This window comes from Pelmatolapia mariae, linkage group LG12 (genome assembly GCF_036321145.2).
Source record: "Pelmatolapia mariae isolate MD_Pm_ZW linkage group LG12, Pm_UMD_F_2, whole genome shotgun sequence".
NCBI lineage: Eukaryota > Metazoa > Chordata > Actinopteri > Cichliformes > Cichlidae > Pelmatolapia > Pelmatolapia mariae.
The window spans coordinates 17,819,012-17,832,974 of NC_086237.1; positions in this window are offsets into that span (position 1 = coordinate 17,819,012).

Genomic DNA, 13,963 nt, shown 5'->3' on the forward strand with positions numbered 1-13,963 from the left:
TCCCGAATGGAATGACACATTTTTTCAACATATCTGCCAGGATTATCTTAATCTCCTTGTACATCCGTGGTGCTGCATCACCTGTGTGGATCTGGTGTTGGACCAAATCAGTTCTTCCATAATCCTCTTCATTCACAGCAAAGACCTTCCGCCATCTCTGAAGCAGGGCCTGGAACTCTACCTCTGCTGTGGGGTCAAGTCTATACAGTTAATCAGTTGACTCACCTCCTCTTTGGAATGGCAGGCTCCTCAGGCCCAGCTACTTCCACTATGCTCACTTCAACCACACCATCGGATCCCATTGTCAAGCTAAGGTCATTGTCCCCCTGCACATCAGACTCCTCCACCTGGTAGAGTTGGCCCATTTTCTGGTAGCGTCCTATGGTTACTTCATATAGGTGAGGATTACAGACCCTGATAGGAAGCCTTCACCCCTTGATTACTGACAGGCTTCTACCTACCCCTCAGGGTCCGGCATCAGGTAATGTTTCTACTAACACCAAACATTCTGTTCCACCCTTGTCTTTGCAGGTCCGGCCCCCCACCCATGACTTCCCAATTCGGGTTCAGCCAGACGCCTCTGCGACTAGCAGGTCGAACATAGCCCAGGAAGCCATCAGTCTTGGTCACCGTCTGTTGGCAGACGGCAAAAGTCTCTTTCCATGCCCTGCAGGACTTTAACTTTTGAGGGTGAAAAGCAAACTTGGCTTGAGTGAAAACATCATTCCAGCATGCACTAATAAAGGGTATGTGGAACAGTCATTTCTCACAACCACAACCCCTTTTGCTGGTATTTTCACCCCTTCCACTTCAAATGAATATAGTATATCAATCCCATTCACGGCCTTTAAGGCAAGCAACAAGGGTGTGTCCGTTTTCTTCACTTCAGGAAAATGGGGATCCATCACTTGCTGCTGTGCCAGCATGACCTGAGCCTGTATCTAATAAACCAGTCATCTTAACTTCTCCCACACACACTTCAATAAAAGGACATTGTCCAACTGGCCCCCTAATTGTTTGACATGCCCATTGTCCCCACCACATAGGCCTCAGCAGTAGGGTTTGTTAGTTTAAAGGTTGTTGCTGGTCTAGTGTGTTTTGGCAGAACCTGGAAATATGCCCAGCTTGTTTGCAACAATGGCAAATGGGTTCTCCATCTCTGGTCCAGCTGTAGCATAACGAGATTGCTTCGGCTTAAACCTTCCTTTATTAAAAACTGAATTGGATGGACTTTGCTGTGGCAGGAGAGTTTTAATCTCATTAACAACATCTTTTACAAGGTCTCTCATCTGACTTTTGACATGATCCATAATTTCTTTTTTAAATTTCTCTTTCCAGTCTGATTCACATGGTGGCTTAGTACACCTGGACTCACCCACTGCAAAGCAAGTAGTTTGCCGTCCCTGATGTCCCAGCTGTTCCTCCTCCAAGAGCAAAGCTTCCCAATGCACTGCTGCCAAATCGTCTTTAGGATGGTGGCGCACATAGGTTCGCAGAGTCTGTGATAACAGGCCATCATGCAAGCTCAACAGTATCTGCTCCTTTAGGCTCTTCTCAGTGAATGCGTGATTAGAATTGTGCTGCTGTAGCCTGTAATACAGCTCCCTCAGCCTTAAGGTGAAGGACTTTATGGACTCATTTGGTTTTTGTATACACCTAAAAAACTGTGACCTCAAAACTGCTAGGGAGGTATTGTCACATAAAGATAGATATGTAAATACTTTTCTAACCTGGCCTCTCTCTTTTTCTTCTAACACACCAACGTGACGCTTTGCCTCACCACCTAAAGGCCCAATTAAAATTTCTACTTTCCAGGCCTCAGCTACTTCTTGAACATTTAATAACCCTTGTATTTGCTCTTTCCAGTCTCCATACAAAACATTTGTTTCTGGACCCTTATGCTTTGGTACCGAGGGGCAGTGTTGGGAAGGTTACTTTTAAAATGTATTCCACTACAAATTACAGAATAAATGCCCCAAAATGTATTTTGTAACGTATTCCGTTACATTAATCAATGAGAGTAACGTATTCTGAATACTTTGGATTACTTAATATATTATCATGCATTTTACAACTACATGAATGTACTATTCCTGTGTGATTTTTTACTATTACTGAAGGTTACTCGCCATACCAATACCAACTAGATTTTTAAATCTGAATATAAATGAGAAACAGTAGGGTGGACATTAGGTAAGGCTGCACTTTTTGCAGCGATCTCGTATAGAAAACTATTCCGCGCGTATTTAAAACAGGTCCACGACTCCGAATCGTAGTAAAGGGACCTCTGGCTAATACGTCGGGTTCCGTGTCGAGCTTGTAACCGAAAACTAGCTTTACTTTGTTGTCTGGGTCAACTTTGCTAGCGAGAGACAGAGGTGTTGAAAGGTTGCTCCAACGGAACTTAATGTTTCGGAGGAAAACATGAACACAGTGTACAGTCGAGTCTTAATAGCTTACTTACAACTGGGCCCATGAGGCTACATTCTTTAGGGCTATGCCTGTAACACTCTGCCTATTGCCTTCATATTAAATAATTTTTTGAACAATAATTTTAAAAAATATTTCATCACGTCATTATGCGGGCCGCAAGTAGGGGTGACATGGGCTGCGAGATTGAGACACAGGCATTAGAGCCTCTTAATGAGTGTTTTGTTTGGGTTTCCACCGACGTGCAATTACCAAAAATAGAGAGGGGACAGCCTAACATATGAAACAGGAAAAGACCGCCGTGTAATCAACAAAGTAACTGTATTCTGAATACCACCTTTTTAAATGGTGACTGTAACGGAATACAGTTACTCATATTTTGTATTTTAAATACGTAACGCATGTATTCCGTTACTCCCCAACATTGTCAGGGGGCAGCTAGATACACCGGCATTTTAATTTTTATATCTGCACCCCAGGTGCTGAACACTGGTCCCAAACTTGTATCCTGTCTTCTGAAGCAGGGACCACGCCAGCCTAGTCCTAAAAAGACATGGAGGAACTTCAAATCTCTGCCCTGTCTCTCTGTCGGGCTAGTCGCACCACAACCCAGCTGTGCTCCACAACTTGAGTTTTTCGCTCACTGCAACAGCGGCCTCCCTTGTGGTACCACCCTGTAAGCAGACAGACACTGGTCAGAAACATCCGTGAAGCCGACCTGGCTAATAACCACTGCGATCCTTCCCCAACAAGGCTGCACCAGGCGAACAACAGTGGATGCAGGCAGAGGTGCACCTCTACCCTGCTGACGCTCACATGCGTTGTTTCCCACTGGTCACCATTTTTGTTGCTGGAAATGGGTCATCACTTTGCACCGATCGGGCTGTGTCTGCACGAGCCCTCTCACCTGGCAGTCAGGGAGCAGGCCCTTCTCTCCCTCAGCCTGGCTTCTACTCGCTCCTTCCTCGTTGAATCTTCTGTCATCTTTAATGGCAGCTTGCATCCAAAGATGTTGCACTACTGCCATCTCCTGGCTTTTACTCTTACTTCACTTCCAAATCCTTAGATCCTCTTGATGAGACCAGTATTTCTCAAAAAATGAAAAACCACTCCTTTCCCTTCATCATGACTTAACTGATTAACCACCTTTTCAAACGTAAATTCCATTACACCACCCATTTCTACCCTCAACACTCTCCTTTGACTTACATACTTCCTGCAACTAATAAGCACATGTTCAACCATTTCCATAGCATTACACCAATTACATAACCCAGTCGGATGCCATCCTAAAAAGAGCCTCGTTGAATCTGTGCCTGCCTTTTTCTTTTAACAAGTCCGTTCAGCAGCTGATAGGCCACCTCAGGGCACACCAACACCTCAATAGGTGCCTGCTATTGTCTGTTGTCCAGCCAGCCCACAGTAGATTAAAACAATATCATGAAGCTGATGTCATCTCTGTCTAAAATATGATAACAAAAACAAAGCAGTACCAAATCATTCAAACATATAGATTATGAGAGTAAGGTGTGTAGCATCGCTAACTATCTAGCAAGAAGCCTTTAACACAGTACATACGCTAATGGCCAATCCAGCTAATGGATTAAGAATAGGAGCTGCAGAGTGATAAGAGATGTTGTAGAACTATAAGATGTTAAAATGTTTGTCTTGTTATTTATAGCTACATGGTTGTATTTGGTTGTATTTAATTTGACAAGATCATTAAAACTGGAGCAGCCTGGCTATGTAAAAAGTGCAGGGTTGTGTGTTTGCGGTTAGTCCAGTGGGTGTGTGGGCGTGAGGCCGACACAGTGACTCCACCTCAAGTCACTACTGTGCAGACTCTTGCTCGTAAAGGGCAATATGGAAGCCCACACAAACAGGAAATTTTGGCTTTCAGTTTTGTACAATGTTCAGAAGTGCAGCCAGGTCATCCATCTTTTATACAGTCATTGCTACAGACCTGAAGTCTGAGTATCATGGTCAAAAAGAACAGATTTTATGTCACGTAAAATCTTCTAACCTATGATACATTATTTGATACATGACACACACACTGTACGTCCACGAATTACAACATGAAGATACAAGCACACAGTACATTAACAGATAAGGAGGCATATTCCATACTTCATAGTCTGTGTAGGTTGACTGTGCCACTTAAAAAGACTTTAACATTCCTTAGCCTCCTCTGAAAATGCTAACAGACCTGTGAAAGACCAGCATCTGTAAGAAACATAAACCAGCTATCAAAAAGTGTCATTGCAGTGCACAATCAATGATACTAGCCAGCCTGCAACCCTGTTAGGCACCTGCTATGGGTTATCCACACTAATATCTCTAAAATGAACACACTAACACAGCTAACCTGAAGATGATCCCCATCACACCTCCGCACTACACAAGATCAGCAGCAGCATAAGGAACAATTCTTCAATTCTATTCAGTTTTATTTAACTATTTAACAAAGAACAACACAATTATCAGAGATTGGCAGATTGATTTTCAACAGCTGACTCTTAAGAATAGAAAAGAAAAAGACCCTGGACATCAGACACATGTTAAATCCAAGTTCCTAAACTAGAAATTCAGGGCCATCTAGTGGACTCTTTTAGACTGCACCTCATCCTCTGACAATCAAATGCAGCAGCTTCTACCTTTTTTTTTGTTTGTTTTTTTCAGTCCAGACCGTCATGTGCCTCTTTAAAGTAAAACATGAGAACTTCCTAGTTTCTTTATTACTTGTTTATGATTTAATCTTTTTATAATCACACTAAAGTCATTTTCAGAAGTATAAAAGAAGTATAAAAAAGTATATGACTATATGACTTACCAGCATCTTACTGTCACATCCAAACATTAAAACTTGTTACGTTATTACCTTCCTTTTTGTTAAAAGGTGCTCTCAAGGCACTAAAAATAGCACAATTATCAGAGACTGGCAGAGGGAGCCTCAGAAACATGACAATCTCTGCCACTAGCGGTATAATATCTGTTGTTAATTTGCTCTGGCGCAGATGTCTGATAATCCTCTCACTGATCATTCCTGTGTTTTCTCTGAGATAACTCTGTCCATGCACAGGTGCTCAGTAAAATTGATGAAGCCCAGAAAACATTAGTGAATTAAATGTGTAGGCACAAAGCTGATTTTCTACCACAACAAAAATATGTGTTAATATTTGAAAAACAAACAATATTTTATTGTACACTTAATTATTTGATGTGTGTGACTCACTTGGCTCCATACAGGTGGTGGTCGAAGCCTAAAGGCCTCTTCTTTGACGAGTGCTCTTTTTGCAAGACTTTTTAATTTTTTATTTTATGATTTCATATTTTTGATTTTAAATTTGACCCATTGTATCAATTCTTCATTTTAAGAAGTAATGCCCAACAACTATATTTTTTTAACTGGTCCCACCTTTTACTTGCAGACATTGCCCAAAAAGTTAAAGACATTAGGGGAAAAAAGGGCAACCACAGCAGGCAGCAGAGGGTAACAGCTCTCTTCTGTTGTGCATCAGGTCATATAGCAGTAAGGAGGGTAAGGGAGATTATCATTTGAACACTATGTAGAAATAATGAATACAAATACCATTGTCTCTGTGCGAACGGATAATTCTCTAGGAGTCTGCTAGATTTGAATTTTGATGTGATAGACATCTGCATGTAAAATGTCTGATAATGTGTTCGGCTTTTTATCTTGTAAAACCCTATGTGCCCTGTTGGCTCAAGCACCTGATCTCCAAAATCTCTGTGCAAAATTGTGGTTCTCAACAGCTGACTCTTAAAAATAAAAAGGAAAAAGACCCAGGACATCAGACACATGTGAAATCCAAGTTCCTGAACTAGAAATCAGGGCCATCTGGTGGATTCTTTTAGACTGCAGCTGGATTTGTTTGCAGGACAAACAAATGTAGCAGCTTCCAGTTTTCTCTTTAAGTACTGACTTCGGATAAAGTCCAGACCTTCATGTGCCCCTTAAAGTAAAAACACAGGCTCTTCCTAGTTTCATTATTGCTTGTTTATGAATTCTTCTATTTTTATAATCACACTAAAATCATTTTCAGAAGTATAAAAGAAATATAAAAAAGTATATAACTTCTGACTTACCAGCATCTTACATCCAAACACGAAAACGGGACTCTCTGCAGTCATGCATGCTGCCATGTTTAATAACACATTTCCCTGTCAGCCCTGTCAAATCAGCCATACCTCTTCATTCTTTTTCTAATTGAACTGTTTTAACATGTAACAATGGTTACATAGCAACTGATGCCTTTAACGATTTAACTCTTGGGTTGTTGTTTTTCATTTTTTTCCCCAGACACGATACATTAGATTAAACTGCCAAAAAATTCTGCTTTGATAGGGGCGGTCAAACTTTAAATAAGGTCATGTGGTGTTAGCAAAGATTATACCAGTAAATCAACCAATCAAGTGCGTGAATCTACTTTAATTCAATTCAATTCAAAATTGCTTGTCTGATGACTTATTTTGATTAAGTTAATCTTCCTGAAAGTATAAAAAAGCAAAAAACAACACACACACACACACACAGGTCCCCAAAATCAGTTGTCCAATAAGGTGGCATTTTTTTATCAAAAAAAAAAAGAGTAAACTTTTTGTCAAAAAAGTAAACTTTTCTGCTTAAAAATGACAACAAACTCAAACTATCACGAACATCCTATTCATCATCCAATTCCATCGAAATAATTTCATGATCATATTTTTTGATTATTGATTATTACCGAGTTATGAAATATCATAAAATTATGATATTTCATAAAAATTATGACTGTCATTAACTTTTATTCCTCCCTTTATTACTTCCTCATTTGACAGGTGGGCTATAAATCACTGATTTGATATAAAGGAGGACGCATTCCTAGGCTGCATTTGGAGGAGCCGTCGAATTTGAACAGCCTTCGTAGCATTGGTGTGACGTAATGCGTCCTCCGAAGGATGCAGCCCCTAAATTTGGAAACAGCCTGTGAATCAGACTCGACAAACAGAAATGTACGTCTGAAACAAATGCATCCCAAGTGAAAAATACAAGTCATATTGGAAAAATTATTTTCCCTTGAGCAGGGAAAAATACTCCATTTTCATATTTGTAGAGTTTATTATATGGACATTGTGACAGTGTAAAGACAGCCTCCGACTGACATGTTAAGCCAAAATTCGGGAGCTGTTTTAAAATTGTTTCCTATGGGAGAGAGAGATGGGGGAGGCACTTTGATAACATTTATGACAGAACTGTAAATCCCATCTAAATGAGAATGACACTGGATGAAAGAGGACAGTAATGGCTACATTTTAATGTATATATTATACATGTCAGAGAAAAGGTTTGGGCATGAAAGAAAGAGAAAGATTTTTTTTCACATTATTCTCCAGACTCAATTTTTAGAGCAGGTCATGTGATCATGCAGTCACAGGAAAATTCCATGAAAAATCAAATTCTTCATGAAATCTAAACTGCTCTTGTGAGGAAACCATAAAAGATATCAAAACATAGATTTTGTCAAGCCAAAGTCTTGTGACCCGTATAAACCTTGAATCATGTTTTTGCGATAAGGTATTACAGAGCAGTAGGGATCCAAAGTGGCTGGTTTGGTGTACTTTTTCAGACGGTTCCCTTTTAAGTGAATGGAGAAAAAAATCACAACTTTTTTGTATGTATGCGTGCGTGTGTGTGTGTGTGTGTGTGTGTGTGTGTGTGTGCACGCGTGTGTGTTTGTCTGTCTGTGTGTTTATGTCTGTATCAGTATGTGAGATGTGTGAGTGTGCCTCTGTGTTTGTGTGTCTGTCAGATTTAAAACAGAGACATTAAATTAGGTTAGATTAGTTGAAATGTGGGAGAATCCACTACAAACTGGGAAATGGTTTCAGTTCTAATCACCCAGTCATAAAAGTTGATTCTAAAAGTCATCAACTGACTCCAGCTGCCTAGATTTAATCCACCTGTCTGCTGAAGACAACTCCACCAATTAAAAATAAGCCTGAAGTCAATGTGCCAATCAGAATGATCTATCATTCACATACATTTAAATTGTTGCTTTCTGTTCCATTTGCCCGAACTGAATTTGGTAAAAGAGCTTTTGTCCATTTAGCACCCTTGGCTCGGAACAAACTGCAGAACGAATGGAAAATGACTGAATTCATTTCATTAAGTGCTTTTAAATCTAAACTACGAATCCTTGAGGCCAAGTCCATAACATGCAACTGTTTCAACTAGATTGATTGTCATTTTAACTGATTTTTTATTTTTATTTGAATTTTATTGAATTTTACTGAATTTTATTTTATTTCATTTTTTATTTTTTCATTTATTTTTGCATGTGTGTTGTTGCTGTCTGTGTTTAATTGAGTAATTTCTGTAACTGTGAGACACTTGCTGCTGCCTATCTTGGCCAGGTCTCCCTTGAAAAAGAGGTTTTTAATCTCAATGGGATCTTTCTGGTTCAATAAAGGTTAAATTAAAAAAAAAAATTCACCAAGTGAAAATAACTGCCAACAGGTTTCAGTTGGACTGAAGTAAATACTGTCTATACTACTGCCAGGTCAGTTATCAAAACACATCAGGATCTACCAGGTTGTAAGAAGAGGAAATCAGAAGCAAAGAAGTGAGGAGACTCATAGAGAGAGAGATTGTTTTGTGACTAAAAATGTGTATGACGTATAAACCCTGACTCTGGGTCCAAACTACACTGCGTTCATTAAGGCTGATGTCTTTTTAACGTTTTTAATGCTTTGTATCTTGTTTTATTTAATCGGAAGTTTCCATGAGATGCATTGAGCAAACTGATGCAACCAATAACACTATTTTCCTTTATTTTTATGAAAACGCTGATGAAAGATCCAATTTTCCTTTAGTTACTATAGCTTCTAAAACGGCAGTTCAGATGACAGCCTATCAGCTTGTTACGTGATAATGTTCCTCCTGTTACTGCGTCAAGCACCTATGGCTTCATTGAGACAAAGTTTTTGCTTTTGTCTGCCCATCACATTTTGATTGATAGTTCCATCTTTTTGTTTTTAAGATTTTACAGTCATGTTTTATGTGATGTTTCAGTTTCAGGCTTGATTATACTTAGGCGTGACCTTAAACAAGCCTTTCGTGCTTTCACACCCTCCACTGTGGTTTAATTAAAACAACTCTGCAAAGAGGAGTGGGCCGAAATTCCTTCACAGTGATTTGAAAGACACTCCTGCTAATCACAAACATTTGATTGCAATTTATGCTCTCAAGAGTGGCACAACCAGTTATTAGGTTTAGTAAGCAATCACAGAGACAGATAGGTTTGGGTCGCTTTCATCCCATCAATTATTAAATCATCATTTTAAAACTGCATTGTGTGTTTTGTCGTTATCTTTGTCCCATATTAAATATTTTTTGACAATCTGACACATGTAAGTGTGACAATTATGCAAAGAATAAACCAGGAAGGGGGCACGTATTTGCTGAGTTTCAGGACACAGTAGAGTCAGATGTCAGAAGCTCACTTTTAGTCTGATACCTGCTCATGATGTGCGTCCGAATGACTAAAGCATTTATTCTTAAAAGTGCTGATAATATTTTTATAGTGTATAGGGGATAAAACAAAGGACAGCCCTGTTTTAAAGTAGTTTGAATAAGAATTTTGAACACATTAAAATATCAAAACATCTTGATCTCGTTGGTGTGTCAACTGATGGAAAAACAATCAAACAGAATCAGTTTTGAGATTATTGAAACTTTTTGAAAAAAATGTGGAAAACTTGACAGCTCAATTTTATTTATATAATGCCAAATCACAACAACAGTGAACTCAAGGAACTTTATATTGTGAAGGCCCTACAATAATACAGTGAAAACCCCAACAGTCAAATGGCCCCTTATAAGGCAGAACTTGGCGACAGAACCTTTAACAGGAAGAAAACTCTGGCAGGACCAGACTCAGGGAGGGGCCATCTGCCATGAGGGGAGGAAGATTGGACAAAGACACACTGTGGAAGTGAGCCAGAGATGAACAACAACCAGAGGGTCTGAAAACTTTCACAGTGCACTGTACTGCACTGCCTCATCCAAGAATCCATGGCTGTCACAGCTGCAACAAACCCCTTCTTCCTCCTTTCAGTGAGGATTCTTTCCAAACCATTTTGGTTGCAAGAGCTTCAAGTGTTGATGCTGGTAAATAAACCATAATGCTTGGAGAAGGAGAAAGAGGAAATAGAGAGAAGCTCAAAAGGCTTTCGGTTGTGTAAGCCATGCCTTGGTTGAGCAGCTCACTAACAACATTACGGAGTGCCAGAGACCAAGCCCCTGCTGCATGGCACACATCCATCTACTCCAAATAAGTCTTTTAGCTTCTGGCTCCACTGGATACTAAGGATGGGGAAATGTTGTTATTCTGCAGTGGTGATGAAAATATCTTGGAGAAGGCGGGCTTTTCTAAAGAAAAATGACTAAAGTGGAAGTCATGCATCTGTTGGCACAGGACTGCACATTACAGTGTAGTTAACGGTGATAGCAGCAGGGTATAATCACTGATCATACAGCTAAGGGGAAGTAAGATTAAGGCAAGATGTACCTGTTATATAATTTGATTGTGCGCTGAAGAAAAGCAACCTGCCCCAAGTGAAAAGAAGTGCTACACAAGGAGAAGATGACTGTTTTGTGTCTTTAGACAACAAGCCTGTGGTACGTTGATTTGTCAGTTTCAAATCCTTTCAGGTCTTTTTTTTACAATAAAACCCCCAAACAACTTTAAGTGGTGTATAAATTACATGTTATGTTATGACACCTCACAAATCCTTGTTGGAATAATGTAATGCTCAGTGTGGTTATGGAGGAGCTGCATTTGGTAAAAGATAGCTGTTTTGATGTGTACTGTAAGGCGCATATAAAGGTTTCTGTGACATTCACATGTTGTTAGATCATCTCCAAATGCCCTTGTTATTGAGTGATGGTTGGTTTATCACTGGTAAACTTATGAGCATCTGCTACATATTATTACTACAGAAGCTACATATGCTGCCACCGAGATCTCTTCTAGCAAGACAAAATAACAAGATTTTGCTATTGATAGCAGCAATGTTGTTGATTATTTATGGCCACCTGCTTACCAGAATCACATTTATGTTGGTCCTCCCAACAGGAGGGAGACGATGCAGTACAGTTTCCCAATCGAAACCATAGGCGATCGCTTATGGTAAGATAACACTCTACCAACCTGACACATTGAGTGTCTATGTGAAAATGGTAAAGGCCAACCTGAGACATTATGTAGAATACAGTGCTTTTATTTACAGTGAACAAATGACAAAACGCAAATAATTCCCAGTGCGTGATCTCTTTGAGTGAGATTTTGTTTACTGAGTTTCAACGACATCCATTAAAGTTTCTATGCGATGAATTGAGCAAACCGATGAAACCTCATAACACTGTTGTCCTTTCTTTTTACGAAATGCTGAAAATCCAATTTTCCTTTGGTATATATATTTGCTATAGCTTTTTAAAAAGCAGTTAAGATGGCAGCCTATCTGCTTGTTACATGATGATGGACCTTCTGCTTCCATGCCCAAGCTCCTATAGTGTTCATTGAGACTCTTGATTTTTTAAAGTGTCGTATTATTTTGTATCTGTTTTATTTAACATAAACAAGCTACTAAGAATAACCAGTGGTTGTTGTCAGTCTTCTTTTTCTTTATTAGCATTGTTCATGTGCAGAATGCCTCTAAGATCAGTTTTTAAAACCTTGTCATACATCTACCACCTATGGGCTCAAGGTTTGCCAGGCACCAAACATTTTAACGCATCAGAAAAGAATAACTCTCAGGCTGACTAAGATTTCAGTGGGGAGATGAAGATTAGGATCAGAAATTCATCCAAACCACACAGCAGCATATTAATGACTTGTGTTGTAGATAGATAATCGGAGATGTTCTCTTGATTGAAGTTCAGTTGGTTTTCCACGTCTTCTTTCTGCCATGTTTTTGCCTTTGCCATCAGAGACCCTCACATTTTGTTTGATAGTTTCATCTTTTGTTTTTAAGATTTTACAGTCATGTTTTTATGTTATGTTTCAGACTTGATTGCAGGATGTATCAGAGAGATATTGTAGATGAAAACTAAATTGTTGTAAAGCTAAAGAATGATTTGAATGATTGGTGATGTGAATACCTTAGAATCTTTTGCGTGACCTTAAACAAGCCTTTCATGCTTTCACACCCTCCACTGTGGTTAAATTAAAACAACTCTGCAAAGAGGAGTGGGCCGAAATTCCTTCACAGTGATTTGAAAGACATTGCCAGTAACCACAAACATGTGGTTGCAATTCATGCTCTCAAGAGTGGCACAACCAGTTATTAGGTTTAGTAAGCAATCACTTTGTCACACAGAGACAGATAGGTTTGGGTAGCTTTTATCCCATCATTTATTAAATTGCGATTTTAAAACTGCATTGTGTGTTTTGTCATTATCTTTGTCCCATATTAAATATTTTTTGACAATCTGACACATTTAAGTGTGACAATTATGCAAAGAATAAACCAGGAAGGGGGCAAGAAGCTCACTTTTAGTCTGATATCTGTTCATGTTGTGCGTCCGAATGACTGAAGCATTTATTCTTAAAAGTGTTGATAATTTTTTATAGTGTATAGTAGTTTGAATAAGAATTTTGAACGCATAAAAATATCAAAACATCTTGATCTTGTTGGTGTCTCAACTGATGGAAAAACAATCACACAGAATCAGTTTTGAGATTATTGAAACTTATTGAAAAAAATGTGGAAAACTTGACAGCTATGTTTTATTTAAATAACGCCAAATCACAACAACAGTGACTTCAAGGAACATCCATCTACTCCAAATAAGTCTTTTATAGCTTCTGGCTCCACTGGATACTAAGGATGGGAAATGTTGTTATGCTGCTGTGGTGATGAAAAGATACTGGAGAAGGCGGGCTTTTCTAAAGAAAAATGACTAAAGTGGAAGTCATGCATCTGTTGGCACAGGACTGCACATTACAGTGTAGTTAATGGCGATAGCAGCAGGGTATAATCACTGATCATACAGCTATGGGGAAGTGAGATTAAGGCAAGATGTACCTGTTATATAATTTTAATACACCCCTAAGAAATGCAACCTCACCCAAGTGAAAAAAAAGTGCTGCACAGGGAGAAGATGACTAACTTCCTCTTTTGTGTCTTTGCAATTTACGAGTTCAAGATCCTTTCAGGTCTTTAAAAAACAAAACAAAAACAAAACAAAAAGCAACTTTTTGTGGTGCATAAATTACATGTTGCTTGTAACACCTCCCAAATCATTGTTGTAAAAATATAATGTTCAGTGTGGTTATGGAGGGGTTGCAGTTAGTAAAAGATAGCTGTTTTGACATGTACATTAAGGCAAATATAAAAGTTCCTGGGATGCTCAAATGTTTATCTCCAAATTATCTTATTATTTCATGATGGTTGGTTTATCACTGATAAACATATTCTATTGAAATAGAAAGAAAAAAAGCTGAGATCTGACCAAATGGATAGAGGA